This window comes from Charadrius vociferus, unplaced genomic scaffold (assembly GCF_000708025.1).
Source record: "Charadrius vociferus isolate BGI_N301 unplaced genomic scaffold, ASM70802v2 scaffold776, whole genome shotgun sequence".
In the NCBI taxonomy this organism is placed as follows: domain Eukaryota; kingdom Metazoa; phylum Chordata; class Aves; order Charadriiformes; family Charadriidae; genus Charadrius; species Charadrius vociferus.
In genome coordinates this window covers 727,476-745,362 of record NW_009648775.1, presented here as the reverse complement: position 1 = coordinate 745,362, position 17,887 = coordinate 727,476, and positions in this window count along the sequence as shown.

Genomic DNA, 17,887 nt, shown 5'->3' with positions numbered 1-17,887 from the left:
ACAGTTCTTGGAATTCTTCAGATTGTCAGGGACCTGCTGCTCAGCCACACGTGAATTTCTCAGCAACACGAGGTAAAGATTTAAGCCCTGTTATTGAGCCATCTTCAAGACTTTCAGACTTCCAATGCTCATATTAAGTAGGGCCTTCTGACCCCAAAACCTTTATTTTCTTACACATGAAACTCTACTACTTTTCCATGAAGTCTTATACTTTGAAGAATTTAGGAATCTTGTGAGCATGGAAACGTAAATCCTGTACATCCCGTACAGAGCTCTGATATAGAGCTCTGAATCTGATGGTAATTCCAATGCTGCAGCTCAGACCTCTCTTACGCTGTCAGAATGCAGGATGAGACTTAATGTTTAGTGTGTTGAGTAGTGAATAACAATAACAAACACCAGCTGGTTGTATTCCTTATTTATAGTGGAAACTTGGAAACAGCCACAAACCTACAATCATTTGAAGGACTTCTCAAAAAGAAGTCCTAACCATGGACCTAACCATGTCCAATAGTAGAGGAAAGAGAAAGGTTATAGGTTTATCAAGCAGGAAAACTAAGTACACCAAAAGCAAGAAGCGTAGTAAGCAGAACTGATCAATATATACACCACTTATGTATTCCCTAGCTAATCTCACTGGCATTCCAATAATAATTTGACAGTGTTCTACTCTCTCTGTAATTCGTCAAGCATTTAGCAAATAAACTATGCAGCAAATACCAGTGACCTTCACTAAATAATACATTTTCCTCTCCTTTCCATTGGTATTCAAGTAGCTCAGTGCCACACTGGGAGGGGAGGAAGGTAAAAAAAAAAGTATTTATTAAATACAAAATTGACTGACAGTGTGAAAGCTAAGTCCAGTTTGTTCTCAACAGATAATTTTGCAATAGCATGAGTGATGAAAGGAGGTCACTACTCTTTGCAGGAAAAGTCGAGAGTTGAAATGCAGTAGTCGCACACTCCATGTATTTCCATCTTCCCTGACATAATATATATGCATGTATTTGCATGATTCTAGTTGTGCTACCCTTAGTCTTCTCTTCCTGGTCTCTTCAACCTCAATGCTAAAACATACTTTCCTTGTGAGGAAAACAGGGGTGAAAGTGATCTAAGCAGATTAATTTAGAAACCTACACCAAGTACCAGTACGGGAACTGTCTCTTAAATAATTGAGCCACAGTTTTAACTCTGAGAAACAGTTCTGTTCAACAGATCTGTTGCCCAAAGCATTTCCTAGGTATACCTGTGGTGTTGTGCATATCTTATCTTATTAGTTTGGCCAGTCAAGTGTCAAAGACACAGGCCTCCTTCCCTTGCAGTTCTGGGCTCTGACACTTGTCCCAGTCGCCACCTACCTGAGAGTGAAAGCAAGATATGCTCAAACATAACTCTAGCATGCTAGTCATAACACTTATGTGGACATGATCTCTTCCTTACTAATGCCATCAAGGTGTCTCAAAGGAAAATAAAGTAGAACAGAAGCACCTCAGGTTCATATAGTGTACTGCTATGAACAGCGAAGCAAGGATGATGTTAAATGTGCAACCACTTCCTTTTTTCAAATTTGTTTACCTATTCTATATTGGGAATGAACTGCCCAACTGAAATATCTCTAAATGCCAGCAGAAATGTTTGTGCATTAGGAATGCTGTGTGAAATATCATCTTCAGAGATGCAATTTCCCCAGTGTCCCCCATATGGGCATATGATGAATCCCCATAACGAAAATAAACATACCATTTTACTAAATGTTGTTTAAATATAAAAGAATTGGCATAGACAAACAAGCTTGTAGTTTATGTAAGTTTATGATTCTCTCTCTTACAGGGAGGGGGATACCAAATGCTAGAGATGAAGGTGAAATAAAATAAAAATTGATAGGACAACTTGCTCCAAGGAGAATTCTTCCTAATTGTGAAAAGTTAGAGTATGGCTGAAAGATGAGTTCAGACAGCACAAAAGGAAATAGATATCAAAAAAGGGACATGTGCAAGGAGAGTTTTGCCAGTTACAGAACTATGCGTAAGTTAAGCTTTTTTTCATATAGACTATGTTTCTTTAGAGCTTATATGATGGCTTTTTACACACACGGGAGCAAACAATATACTTGGTTCTGATAGGACAACACAGAGGGCTGCATTCTCACCAACATCCACATAAGCATCTAAACAGCTGTACAGGGTGAAAACTTTCTGAAGTACTCCCCAGTTTTCATAGCACAGCCCCTCAGCAGGGTCACAATGAAGCCTCATGATGAGTGGCTATGGTGCATCTGGAAGGGGTGTCTGGTTTCTGAGCCAAGAAGCAGAAGCGGGACCCCAAGGGAAGGCTCTGTCCCTGACCCCCTTTGCCCTCCCTTGTTCTGATCTTTATTGGGCCGTCTGCCTCGTAGCATCAAAGGCAAAAGCAGGCCCGTGATTTGTCCTACAACAGCTCTATAAAAACCATAATTGCCCAATAACCCTCTGTCTGCAAACCAAGCCATCTTCCTGTTTCTTCTCTCATAAAGACTATTTGACAAGCCTGTTCCATCAGCTTATAAAAACCTAGAAATAGTTGCCTTCCCTGGAAAGAAACTTTGGAGAAAAAACAAAATTTCTCTCTTATACGTAGCACGTGTGTGTATATATACACGCATACATACAACCTAAGATAATTCACAACAAGTGAAATATGTAAACCACTTAAGACAGCCAAATAATGTACTGGCATGACAAGCAAAAGAATTATTCCATCTTAAAATAAGGACGTAAAACATTACATATTGAATTTATAGGGTCAGAAATGTTCTGTACTTTAAATTGAACAAAAGGGAGGTGGACTATGTGCTGCTAAACTAGAAAGGGAATGATCTAAAAGTGGTGCAGTAAGAAATATTCTGAATATCCTAGCATTATTCTGAAGTTGCATATTGATCAGAGACAATTTAAGATTGTTCTTTTTTATACTTCTCTTTCTCTTTTCTTAAAGAGCTTGGTTTTCTGCATAATAACACTGCCACAAGACTCACCAACAAAAATGATTCTTCATCCTTCCTGTCAATAAGGACGCTGATGTAAATTGTCCAGTCACCTTCTGGTTAGTGTAGGGAGTAGCTCATTCAGGCCACATTCTGTCCTCAGGTATCCTCAAGAAAATACAGAGAAAGTCCAAATTAAAATCGGTATAGCTAAGCTTTAAATCTAGATCACTTTGTGCTTCAGCCACTAAAAAGTAATTTTAAGTAATCCTTCGACTGAATAATCTTGCTTCTGATGAAAAGTTTTAAAAAGATCAGTTATCCCACAACTTGTCTGACTGTCACAGGTTTCATTTGAAATATTTAACACAGATACACAATTAAGATTTGATTTGTGGTGCTGAGATTTACACTCCTGGCAAACGTAAGAATATTGCATTTTAATTTACTTTCAATACAGGATAGTTGCTTTGATATGCCTGAGAACAACCGCCTTGGGATCTGTTCCTCCCAAATGACGTCAAATAAGAATTCCTCTATTAACATTAGTGGATGAAGGATCAGGCTCTTCAAAAACAAACAAAGAAATAATTTATGACTACTGCTATGGGCCAAATCTTGAAGTGTTTACTTTATTACACATGCAAGACTATCCTTGAAATCAATGAGGGCCTCAATGAGAAAGAAAGGTGTTGAAGCTAGGGGAAGATGCTGATTTCAGATTTCACTGTTCTAAATCCATGAATGTTTCAGAATACTCTGATTTCACACTGGTGTATTTGTGTCCCAGGATTTGATTTTACAGTTCTGTGTAAGCAAAAAACCCAAAATCTGGGACAATGATAAAACCAGAAACCCTAAGGTGCCCTTGTGGATAAGCCTATTCTGAGAGGATGCTGGGTCTTTTTTCTACTCATTTTACAGCCAAGGCCTTTTTTGATTCTGTGACTGAACTTAGGGCAGTGGGTGCCTTATCATTTTTTTTCTTGACTTCTAACTTCTATGACAAACAACAGTCTGAAGTGGACTGAACAACTTTTCATCTAATATGACTGATAATCTCTCCCCAGCGCTACTGGTAAACTGTATGTTCAAGATATTTATCAAGCACGTACCTAGATTTCCAAGTCACAGCATGCAGCACTATTTACCATCTATCAATAAGCTAGTGTCTTTAACCAACAGCATTACACCTTAGCTACAGGGAAGCCAGAACTGGAATTAATTCAGCTGCTTTGAATATGCCAATTACAACTTAGTTTGATAACCATTAAGACAGTTGCTGCAGTATCTCCTAAATTCATTCTTGGTGTAACTTCAACATTGCTGGCAAAATGAACAAAATTCATCAGGTATTTTGAGAAATATGGTAGATGAGTAAGAACTAATAGTTTATAAGACTATGGTTGTAAGTTCTCCTGTGTCAGCTAGTCTGAAGTCAGTCCAGCTCACATGATTCAACTTTTTTTAAAGCAAGCTGAAAGAACTGAGATTGTCCATTGGTCTTACTATGATACATAGCTATAATGTTGAATAATGTCAGCAGCTGTAATTTGAAAGTTTCAAGTAATATAATAAATTATTTCACTCACAGTACGTAGGATGTCTCATATATTTTCCCAGCTTTTTTCAGTCTTACACAGAGATGACATATTTAATTTTATTTCCATTCAGTTATCCATTCGGATTTGTATTCACATAGCTAATTTTCTCTGTGGGACTGAATCTTGATTACAATTACTCATCTCCAGATTGTTATACAGCTGCCAGTTGCTGCTGGCTAACAGTCTGGTTCCAACATTCACTCTCTTGATTTCTTATCGTGTATTGATTCATCTCTGTTCAGTGGCCTCCTGTGCTTAGATGATCAAGTTGTCAAAAAAGAACCATTTCCCAAGCCTTCTCTGTTTCCTCTACATCTTTCTGTTCATCACAACACCGATACATCTTCATGTGGGACTGTGCTCTGTACCTCCCCAGGAGACACCACTGCAACTTTTCAGTAGTTACACTTCTGAAGTATATTCTACCCCTTCTCCAGGCTCTCTCCTTTTTATCTAGTGGAGAAGCAACACCTCTCCATCTTTACCCAAATTAGAAAGAACTTATCTCCCAAGCAGCTACGGTCAGAGTGACCCACCTCGTGTGAGCATGAGTGCAAGGCAATCCAGTTGTCTTGTCTTACAATGTGAGATGATATAGAAGTCCTACTTCTTGTCTCAAGCACTGTAAAGACAGCCTTAAAAAACTATACCAACTATAAAAATACAAAAGAAGAAAAGAGCGAATGACCTAAAGTCAGTGTCTGCCTCTTTCTCCTGATGTTTCATCTCTTCTTACCAATCCTTTTAGTGCTTTCCTCTATCTCCTCCCTGGATAGCTTGTTCCCTCTTACTTCATCTAAGTGGTGAACACAAATATTCTTAAAACACTTTCAGAAGCAATGTATATACATTGAGTGAACACTGAGCTCACCCTATGATGAGAAGATAGTGGTCAATGAAGACTTCAGGCAGAGTCTGAAGTACAGCTCATCCAGAATAGTGGACAGAGTAGTCAGTCACATACCTCAGTCATCCCAATCTTATTCTACGTACTGCCCAACCTAGGAATTCCTTCATCCTTGTGTCTACCAAAAGTCTTGTCTTCTCTTCCGGAGCCTACTCTTCCCACCCAATTTGTCTCAATGACTCTCTAGTGATTTATTCTCCTCTTTCCTGAGGAAACCTCAGCAGCATAGCTAACCCTGTTTCTGGAAAACTGTCCCTTCCTCTAGCCTTACTCTAGCCCTGTGTGCCCTCTGCAAGTGGCATGCCAGTCTTCGAAGCCAAGTGCTAGCACAGATACCTCCACCTGGGGGAAGCAGAGAACCACCAAGAGCTCCTTACTTTTGGAATGTTCCTGAGTACTCTTCTGCTTCGGGAAGGATGCTAGCTCCTAAATACATATAATCAGACTCCAGGCTTAACAGTTGTGCCAAGTCCAACACCAGCGCTGAAAAACCAGAACTTGGCCTAAAACCTGCTATGCAGGAGTTCTCATCTAGAAATGGCACTGTGTTGGTTTGTGTTGTCCTGAGAATAACTGTACTGGCATCACCTTTGGGAAGACTGAAACTTAAGAGTTTATGAGCACTTTCTCTATAAATAACTTGTCTATGTAAACACCAAAATCTGAATCTGTTTAAAGCTCATACCTCCAATCTATCAATCCTGATGGTTTCTCCCAAGGAAGAATTGGACTCAAAGGTCCAATCCTGTTCCTGTATATGGGTTTGGGATTGATGCAATACAGTAAGGTTATGAAAAGGAAATGGCATGCTGCTGGGCAGATTCATTGCTCCTCAAGTTGGAATGGTAAGCTTGTCTGGGTCACCAGGTTGTAATGCATGTATTCTCTTAATGAAGGTTGTGTTATATACATTGACTGATTACTACAGTAGTAATTTCTAATTCTACAGTGTTGGAGAAGAAAAAAAAAGTATACCGTTTGTAATGATATATACTAATTGTATGCAGTATTTATGCAGTAAACTGTATCAACTTCTATGAGGAAAGCAGAAAGTTGCTGGATACAGCACTTAGCATGGCAGACTGAATTTTGAGCAAAACATGGAAATGGATACCTGCTCTTAAAAAAAAAATAAAATAAAATAAAAATCCACGTGTCAGTGGTGAAAAAAGTCCATGCCGAGCAGCAGGAACCTAATTTATTTACAATGTCCTCTAAAGATGCTACTGTAGTAAACAAAATGATAACTTGCCTTGAAACATTAAAAACCTGAGCTGGCCCATCTGATAATGAGATCTGTGGCCCAACGCCTTCAAGCCCAGTGCTTACCTTTAAAGATTCCCTGCTCAGCAACTGTTCCACAAAGTTGTTTAAAATGAAGGTCTTGATCCTGCTTGGCAAATCTGCATGGTATAAAGTTGAGCTAAACCAGAGCCTTGTTAAACAAAATAATGCTGGCTTGAAAGTTTGCTCAGGCTGTACAGAACTGAGACTCAAAGTAGAAGCAGGTAAAAAACTTGTGGAAGAACAAAACTTTCCTCTAGCTCCATCAGTCAGGCTCTTACGCATGTTAAAAAATAAACAGCCACCAACTTTATAGCAGCAGGACTTGGGAGTGTGCTATTGGGAAACCCACTAAACCTTTAAAGGAGGTACCTTTGGAAATATTTTATAGACACTCATCTCCCCAGCAGGAAAGTTTGTGCTGGAAAGAGACATCTTTAACAAATAAATAATAGTTTATTAAGTCACTTGTCTCCACAGCAGGAAATAAACTAGGGGGTGGAGAAGGAGGGTGGTGGGGTGACGAAGGGAAACAAAAAATGTTACCCTCACAACCCCTCTGCTCCAACAGAGCTGTATTTATTTAAAACACTCTTCTCCTAAGACAGATGGAAAAAATAATTAAACCAGCCACCCACCCCTTTTATTAAACTCCTTTGTGACCACCAGGGATACGATTAACATGGCCACCATAAAAACCCCGTCCCCTACCCTCAAAATAAAGAGAAAAACACAAGCAAGAGTGAGACACCGTGCAGGGCAGGAAGTAAATTAAGAACCTGCCTCTAGGGTGGTAAGAATATTTTTTTAACGTGCCTGCTGGAAAATTTGACAAGAGAATCATAGTAAAGGGGTAAGCATTTAGTGCATCTCAGCTAGGCCTAGAGGGTTAAGAAAAGAATCTTCCTCCTAGGCAATGAACTTCGTGTGGAGACATTGTGTGGAACTGCTATAGCTCAACAGCAGAGTAAGCACAGAGGACACATGGCCACTTGTGAGGACAGAATGGCAAGATACAAGTTGTCCCAATTTTTCCAAGTTTTGAAAGTTGCCCAAATCCTCTGATGTCCCATGTGCAATCACAGAGACAATTCATATGGTGCTAGGCATCTCATCCATTCTTTTTATTTAATTCACTGGACTTTTCTGTTGTCCTCCTACTGCTGCTTTAAGGCATTTCATGCCTACAGAAGGCCAGGACAGATTTCTCCAGGAAAATCCATCTTTGTTTATACAACAGAAGTCTGGATTTTTCCAGTTGATTGCATAGCACCATGGCAAATCTAGGTACATGGATCACATGCAGCAGATCTCAACCCCCAACCCCACCCCCCCCAGTTAATGACCTTTTATGGTCACTGGCATCTTAGTTTCCAGTCCAAACCACCCTCCTTTCCAGAAGATCAAAGATACTCAGGACAGACAACCTTCACCCATTTGTGATGACTCTTCTGTGATCTCTTTAAACTCCACTATCCTGCCTGTCATCTGAATCATAGGAAAAAGAAGAAATCTTAAACCTATCTGTGGCTATTCATGTGCATTATCATTGGCACAGTGGCTACAAAACCAGATAGAAACAAAATAGCTAATTAATACAAGGTTAGAGCAGGCTTTATGTACATGACTTCGCAGTTACAGAAGAAGTCTGTACTGGAGGCATCCCTGTACTTAGATACTGACTTTACTGTATTATTTCCATGTTATCTTTAGTAATAAACCTACCCTTTCTGAATGTGTGTATACCAACATTTGCTCCTGACTGCAGCACTTAATTTGCTGGGATTACCCCTGGGCAAAAGGAGATGAGCCAGAATCAGTATGCAGAAAGCTTTTCATCATAGCAGCCTGACTAAAAAATGTTATGTGTAGTGTATACCAGTGCGTAGTGGTGATCAGAAGCCATGCCAAATGTGGCAGCCTAGAACAAGAAGTTGCCAGGATAAAATGATAGTCATCTCTATGGTATAAGATCTGTCAGCTTCCCAAACCAAAGATTTCCTTTCCATGATTGCCAAGGAAGCTCCTTGCACAATCGTCATTATATAATATATAAGGAAGCATGAAAACATTTTAAGTATCTTGTGAGAACACATTCATAGAAAATATTCCTCGATTACATTTGATTTCAAGCTGAGCTGGGAAGCATTGTCTTTGCCTTCTACTAGCTACAGACCTGAATGTTGTCTTCTCCTTTCCTTAGGAAAAACAGGAGGCCTAATGGCTTAGTCTAAATTGTTAATACAGACCAAGCTCATGATTAGTATCCTCTGTGCTGTGGTAGATGTTGACTATAGGAGGATAAGTGATACCAGCTCAAGTACAGAATGAACAAAATCACTTGTATGGATAAAAGGTGTCCGTTAAGTTGGCATAGTGACAACTGTTTATAGTGTTCTGTGAATACAGAAAAGAGAGATACCCGGAGTGCATGTAAAAGGAACACACAGCACTTTGCTATGGAGAAACAGACTGAAATAGAAGATGCTCCCACGTCAATAAGGGAACTTTTGAAGAAAAAGGGGAAGAATAATATTAGCACTGCATAGGCCAAAATCTCCCATGCCCCCTTAGTAAAACGAAGTTTTTCTTTAGTAAAATGGTTTAATAATGCATGATTAGTAGGAACAGCGAGATGGTGACATTGTAACTACAATAATATCCAGTTAGGTAAACAGTAAGCAAAATCAGAAAATTAGGTTTTAATTATACCTAAATTTGTTAGTGTCTCTCTTCTTAGAAGAGCTGAACGCTCTTTCTAAGCACTACATTACTGGTATGCATAATAATAGACAATTAGGGGTTTGATAACTGGACTATTGTATGTGATTGCGGATGCTAGTGAAAATTAGACTAGTAGAGGTCGGCAGCAAAATGGCACCGAGTCAGGAAGCTGTGATTGCATTTATTGCTGGCTCTGCCACTGAAGTGTTTTGAGACCATGAGTAAATCACTTTGTCCCTATCTATGAAGTAAGGACAAATGGGCTTCCTTTATAAGACATATTGACATAAATGGATAAAAAGTGTTAAAATGAAAGATTAATGTTATTGGATAGCTGAGATTGGACTTAACAAAGCATTACTGGAATGTATGGTCTAGGTGGAAGTGGGAATATCTGCTAACTGAGCTGGATGTGGAAGTCTCATAAAAGTATCTTTCATGACTATGAGGAGATGACAGCATCATAATTTCAGTGTCCTGTCTGGATGGCTTTTATACAGCAACATGCATACACTCAGTACGGTTTAGGATATCTTTACATAGCTATTTTAATGTCTAGCTACTAACCTATCTAACTACTTTAAAAATAGTTTTAATTTACATGCGTTGTATCACATTCTCAGTGGGGATCACAAGTCAACATCCAAGTCTTAGGATCTGAGGGAGGAACTGACCTTGCCAGAATTTCAGCTTATGGTTATTGGCAATCAAAGTATTTCTGTCCTGCTGCTCTGACAACCAATCTGTTCATCTGGCAAGCAGTTATTAAACAGTTGATCTGGGCTGGCCCTGCTCACTGGTATTTTATCACTTCTACCATTCATCCACTCACTGCTTGTGGGGATGGATCTCAAAAGAGAGATTTTGAGGGTTTTAATCAATTTCCTGAGTTCTGCCCATCAACAGTGTCTTCATTTCCTGCCACTTTATAAAACAGGGTTAAGTTACAGTCACAGACTTGTTTCAGGTTATTCTAAATAATCTCACTGAGCTGCTTCAAGTTTACACTCATCTGGGATCCTGCTGCAAAGACTATGGGGATTGATGGGAATCTTCAGCGGACTTTATATCAGGTCTTTCAGCCTTGATCCTACATTGTTCCAATGTATCCAAATTTTACCATTCACTTGAATAGAAGGAATAAAAGCCAAACAAAGAGACAGTTCAGCCCTCACCATGTAAAGTGTTCATGGATTGGAAAAAACCATCAGAGCAGTTGGAAAACTGCTGTCTTCACTGCTGTCTTCACAATACTGAATGAATGTGATAAATCTTGCATTTAAGTAACTTCATATAATACTAAACTAGTGGGTGCTGCTTGCTTGTTTTATTCTGAAAGAGAGAAATTTCTGAGTTTTATGGTAGTATTGTATGGAAAAAAGATTAATGGGTACATAAAGACTTTCAATATCTGGCTCTTACCTAGACATTTCTGACAACCTAGAGTTGTGGGAAAAAATTTTGCCTAATTAAAATTTAAGTCTCAGGACTGTGAAGTAAACTTATGCTAGTTGTAGCTTGGAGAGTTATCAGGGACTTGACTAGGGATGTACATCGATTAGTCTATTATTATTTTTGTTATGATTTAAAATGGGTTTCTTAAGTTTCCATGTTTGTTTATTGACACAATTTCCCTTGACAACTTTGTCTCACTGATACCCAGATCTCTGATCTGTTCATGCACAGGATATTGTGTTTAAAGGCATCACATGATATGACAACTATGGCTTTTTCCTAAAGAAAGTTTTTTTTAATTTCTTTTTTGTGTTATTTGGCAGGTGAATAAGGAAAGCAGATAATCTAAACCAGCATATACTACAGCTTAATGACAGAATCATAGGTGATACTGGGGGATAAGTGTGGGAAAAACTGCTCAGCATTATTACTAAAATGTCCATCTTCAGTGAGATAAGGTAGAGTAGCTGTGTTGCAACAGTCTGTTGCTTGAACTGGTCGCTAGATACTGCAAGGTAACAGTCTACGTAAGAGAAAATCGTAAGATTTTTCCCAACATGAAATTTAGGTTAAAGTTCTCAAAAGCAAGCGATCACAAAACTGCAAATTTATCTACCTTGTTCCCAATTTCATTTGAAATAAAATAATACTCTTGTGAATGGTTCATGTATTGCTGTAAAGCGGGTTTGCTCGTACTCAGGCAAGCTTAATACACTTTGATGCTGTCACCATCTCTCATCTAATACATATAATTTTGTTCTTAAGTTTAGCTCACTTTTGACAGACAATTCAAGGAAATGGCTCTATTGTGTCAAGAAAGAATCTTTCTAAGAACTGATATTTAACCAAAATTGTCCGCTAGCATCAACCAACCATTTGTCCATGAATTATTGATAGCTTTTCACAACGTATTCTAACTTGAATTTAACACTCTTTTCCTCTTCATTTTTATCTCTTAGAATTATATTCTATCTATAATCATATAATCATATAACCATTCTATCTAATCATCTATTAGAATTATATCAAAGCTGAGAAGTCTGGGACCCCGATTTGCTTAAGAGAAAACGTAACAAGCACAAATGTCTGCTTTGGCACGAAGATTCCTGCTCTTAAAGAAAGCAAAATTGTTAGAAAGCAGAAAACCCTGATCCTGGAAAAAAATGACTTTATGTACTTCTGAAAACTTGAGGCAAATTTAATTAGCTGTCAGGTATGAGGGGACAAAACACATTTGCTTATGCTTTCAAAATATTGTACATGGTCAGAAGTTCTAAAAAACACTGTAAAGTGTTACACTGATTCATCAATACTGTTGTGCCATTTGAGTGAAAAATGCATTACCTGGTAAACGAATAAGGATTTCAGGCAGACCAGTCTAATTAGACAGAATATCTATTTATGTATCCATCTACTTTATACCATAATAATAAACCATAAGAACAAACAATATGTGAAAATGGATTCTAGGAACCTGATCAAATATGCATTTAGTTCAACATACTCTTTCTATTGGCTTCAGTATTTACCATTGTTCACATAGTAATGCTAAAGGGTATTGAAATTAAGAGATTTAGTAAAAAAGATAGAGGAATTTGTCACTGGAGAGGATGTTGATATTTACTCAGCATGCAGAAATCCTAAAACTCTGCAAGGTGCTAAGCATAATTAATAAATTTCTTCTTTCATTATGGGTATAGTTTAAATTACAGTGGTCATGATTCACTGAAGCACTTAACCTTGTTGTTTGACTCCAAATAAGATCTGAAAGCACACTACAGTCAAATTAGGTGTATACTTAAAAGCTTTTGCTGTATAAGGGCAGATTTAAATTAATAAGCACCAAAATCTGTTATGTAAACAGATATCTAAAAGCAAACTGATACCATAAAATTACTTACTTTTCGATATTTGTTTTCCAAACAAATATCATGGAGAAAGAACATCAAAACTGAAAAGTTAAGTACTCGGACTTTGGTCAATAAATTAAGGTTGCCCATGTACAACTGCACCTATAACAGTGCACTCAGACACAGACATATTTATGACAAAGGAGATGCCAGACACAGTGGTTGTGTGTTGTTTTTTCTACTGTTTTTGCCACTCCTTGTTCAAGCAAATCTCTTAAAAAATGAATAAAAAAATCAGGGAAAGTTTGGTATGGATTAAGAATTCAGAAAGAAACAGGCAAGGAAATGGGACTTTGAAGAAAATAGCCTAAGTGAAAATAGTTTATACAAAATATTTTTGTAACTGAATAATTGTGATATTGCACCAGTCTGATTCTCTTTGATAGCATCATCATTACTCTTCCTTTTGTCTATAAAAATAATAAATACTACTATCTCTTGATTTAGATATGCTGATGTTATACTGTGTCTTGGCATATTAGCAGGAAAACCTTCAGACAAAATTAATCTAGCAACAGTTCAAGAGCAAACTACATACTCAGATCTGTTCTGATTTTTGAAGCAGTAGGAGAAGGAAAGGTTGATAATTTTGATTTGGTTCATCATAAAGATAGGCAGGTCTTCACAAAACTTTTGTTCAGGTTTATCTTTAGAGAAACCCTAACATCCATACAATGGCAGTGTTGGTAGCTCCTAGTCCTCCTTTTCTCAAGTGTCTGAAACCGCAGCTCTGACTGTTAAAAGTTACTTAATCACTGTGTGAGACAGACATAAGAATCAGTGGGATATGTGATTTATTTCTCTACAGAATTCTTAAAAAGGACTTGTAATTTAGTTGCATTGAAAACCTGTGGATGGACAAGGTTAACAGAAGAAACAGGAAAGAATTTTACATCTATAAGTAAAAAAGGAAAGAAAAGGCTGTTACTGAAATATTTTGTTAAAAGATCTTGCTTTGGTTACTAGAACCATACGAGGCATGGCGTGATATCAGGTTTATTCATTTCTAATTATGGACATGACTTTATCTGCAAGTCTTCCTCTCCCTCCTCTGCTTACCGCCCCCCCTCCTTTTTCCTCCTGTCCCCTGGGGCAGCACTGTGGTGGGGCTCAATCACTCTTTTATTAGTTGTGATATACTGTGGCTAATTCCCTTAATCTGGACCTTGCTTTCCTATAAAGCCCAGACCTCAGGTATTGAATTTCCCTGATCAAAGTGCAACCAGTGTGGGACACAGCAATCTCCACTAAACAGGGGAGCTTGGGAAAGCTCGTAAATGGAGTAAAAAAAATACACATACACACACGCACTCACAAGATGGTGCAATCAATTGGTAGAACAATCACGTGTGAAATATTACTGGCTCCTTAAAGTGCTGGTTCTGGGATTTACTGCAGTGTATTAATCTGCTATGCTTAATGCATTGACCTTTCACCCCTAGCAATTCAGTAGACGGTGCTTGAATTGCCAGAAGCTAATACAATGGATTAGGAGCAGAAAGAGCCCACCATATTGAAGTGCCATGGCAGCCCTAAACTGTATGACCAATAACTTCTCCATCTTTCTTAATAGATAGTGCCAGACAATGTGGCTACCACAGGAAGGCCTGTATTGACAGCAGAATTTCTGGAAAGGGAGATAGTGGAATAAAGGCTTGTTATAAAACAATAGAGAAGGGCAGTCTTGTGACTGAGTCACAAGATGGATTTAGAAGAATTTGTTTTAGTCCATGCAGTCATTCTCTCCCTGTGTGTGACCTTAGGCAAGACAATTCACTTCTTCGGATCGTGTCTGTCCTATCTGTAAAATTGGGATAATGACACTTACCTAATTTTCTCAGGGGCAGTGGGGAGGCTTTGTTCATTGACATTTGAAAGGCACTTTAGGGCCACAGGATTAAAAGTGTTATATATTCATGCAAAATAGTATGATATTCAGTTCATTAGATATCCATTAGATATCTCCATTAGATGGAGAAGAGAATGGAAAAGAACCTCCCTTCATCTGTACGCTAGGGAACTAAATCATTAATCTAAAAGTTTTGTCTTGAAAGTGCTGTGTTCGCTTGAACCAAAACGTTAGCTCAGATGTAAAACTACATGCTATACGGACTTGCAGAAATGTGTCAAAATAAATGACACGGAGAGCAATGCATATTTATAATGGCAAGATAATCAATTTTCCTTTTCCTGCTTCCTTGGTCATTCAAAATCTCTACATTTCCTGTACAGAAAACCCTTTGGAATTCCAATTTCCAGTGTTAACTCTTCAATGTTATCTTTTAACTATTCCATATAATTTAACAAATGGTTATACAGTACTACTGAATTTGAGAGGAGTGTCCAAAAACCTCATAAAGGAGATTATTCTAAGTAATTGCTACCAAATACTATTAAATTCTGAATAGCATTAAGCCCCCTCCACCCGCCTGCATAGGCACTCTCATTTAGGATTAAAGGGACTTTTATTTAATTTATTTTACTTCAATACAAAATAAATTAGGTTGACCTGAATTAAGGCCTCTTCGATACTCAGGAAGAGTATCTACATGGGGATTTACTATGCTTTAATTGGTCACTTCCAATGTTAATTTGGATATTTTTTCCTGACGTGGTCAGAATCTAACACAGAATACATGTGTCATATTCATAAAAAGGCACAGAATTTAGAGCACAGGGGTCTGAATACACATGCAGAATTTACCACTTCAATGAACTTACTGGTACTGCTGTGTACTCCTCAGAATTGGAATATACTTATGAGTAATGGTGAGATTTACTTCAACAAACTTCAGTTACCTAAAGTTAGGTCTCTAGCCTAAGTTTGTTGCGTATACTAATTCAACAGAAGGATATGTAACCCTAGCAGATGACAAAGCCATCCTGGTACGCATCTCTGAAGTTACTGTTATATGATGGCTTCAAGTCAACATAAGAGCAGGCTGTCTCCAAAAAAGTTCACCTCATATTCCCTTGCCCCTAGCTGCATGTTTTGCCATCTCTCTTGTGCCAGCAAGAATTCATTCAGCCGCGTAACAAATTGAGTCGGGAAACTGATCCAACTAAAACCAACTCTGAACAATAACAACAACAACAAGAGAGAAAAAGATTAGTTACAGAACAGTCACTGCATGATGACTTAGGCAGGCTTAATTTTGATTGTGCAACCATACCCTAAAAAAAGCAGGATGAATTGTTTTCCAGAGATACTTCTTTCACTTCACCAATTATACAAGCTTTGAAAGTTAGTTTATAGCAAACACCTAAGACAATTGAAGAGAAAGAAACCTAGCCCCACAAAATCATACTTGTGCAAGCTCCTATGAATGGAAGTAGGTCTGAGTTTCTGAACAATATTTATACCTCACTCCTTGTGGTTAAGCATCTTTCTTCAATTTTTCACAGCAAGTGTTGGCAAAGACAGTTGGAAACTGCCCTTTAAGTGTCCAATTTATAGTACCTTGAAGGGACAGGGTTTTCTGAAAGTGCTGGGAGCCCATTCTGTGAAAACCGTCTCTCATGTAGGGCACTCAGAACTGCTAATCAGTTTTGAAACTCTTGGCCCTATCTAAAAGGAGTTACGTTCATGTAAATTAATTTTTTTTTAACAAGAAGCCAATACATCTGTATTTTAATCCGGCCATGTGAATATTAAGAAACAATCTTTATCTGTGTGGCACAGACAACACACTGTACATTTCAAGAACATCTTGAAACAAAACATTGCAGCCCAAAGGCCTGAGTGCTCAACTTGAATGGCTTTGAAACCAGAGCCCTTCAAATCATAATTCAAGGACTCGGGAGTAGCAAAGGGCAGAAGAGATGAATGGCGTAACAGCCGAGAATGGATTTGAGACGAAGGGATGTCACAGGGCCACAAGGGACAGTTGGGAAACTTCTTTGCCCGGGTGGGTTGTGGGCCCTACTGTTCGCTGCCTGACATCAGCCACTAGGAATGCCAGTAATATAACACCCCTGCGACACTCGGTGCTCCTGCCGTACAGTTTTATTGCCCTGCTTCCACTCTCTCTGGTTTATATCGGATTGTGTTTTCCAAAGACAGGCAATAAAGAGGGGAGGAGGGGTAGGGGGATTTATAGCCTGCTAAACTAAACTTCCCTGGGCTTGCTGTCCTCTGTCCCAGCCCTCCTCTTGCTGCCCTGACTGGTCTGGAGGAATAGTGCTTATAGCAAGGTCTCAGGGTGTGAAGGACGAGGCTTGTCAGAGACTACTTGTGTTCTCTTCTTGGGAGGCCAGAGAGCACACACCGGTCATCCACCAGCTCAGTTGCTTCAATGTACCATGTACATGTACTGCTGTTATGGAAAAGCGTGTAGTTTTTTTTTCACATGCTAATAATCTTGAGACCAATTTTGAATGGCATACTTAGAATTTGCCACACAAGGCTCTCACTGTTTGGAAGGACTGTGGAACAAGTTAAGGCTTACAAAAATCTGCCTTCATGCAGGCATCTTTAGTACTTCTGTTTCTGTGAAATCATTGTCAAGGTCTGTGCCTCAGCAGATTTAATATGAAGGTTTGGCTTGCTGCATGTGTGCTTTCAAGCATGGTATGATAGCATGATGGTCTTGGGATCTTTATAATATGGATCTAAGTAGGCTGGGAGCTTTTGGAACGTGAAGATGAAAGATCTGGCTAGCCCTGATGAGGACGTCCAAAACACCACTGTGCCACTGGTTGTCCTCAAGGTATCTGAGGTGAATATATGTAGCTAGAAACAATGGCAACTGTAGTTTTCTAAGGCAAGGCTATTTCTTCAAGAGGTAGATAGAATGCTGAAAGGCTGCCATTTAGGCCTATCTGCTTTGTCACAGGCACAACAACAGCACAATGTGATTTTGATGTGCTCTATAAACATGGCGAGTGGCACAGGGGATGGGGAGATATGAGAAGGGGATTTGGGACAGGGAGAACCATTTCCACACAGCAAATGCTTGGTGAAATATTCACCCAAGGCGTAAGTCTCTAAAAGAACGATTTTTATCTGAGATGACTACTCAATTCCTCAAACTCCTGTGTT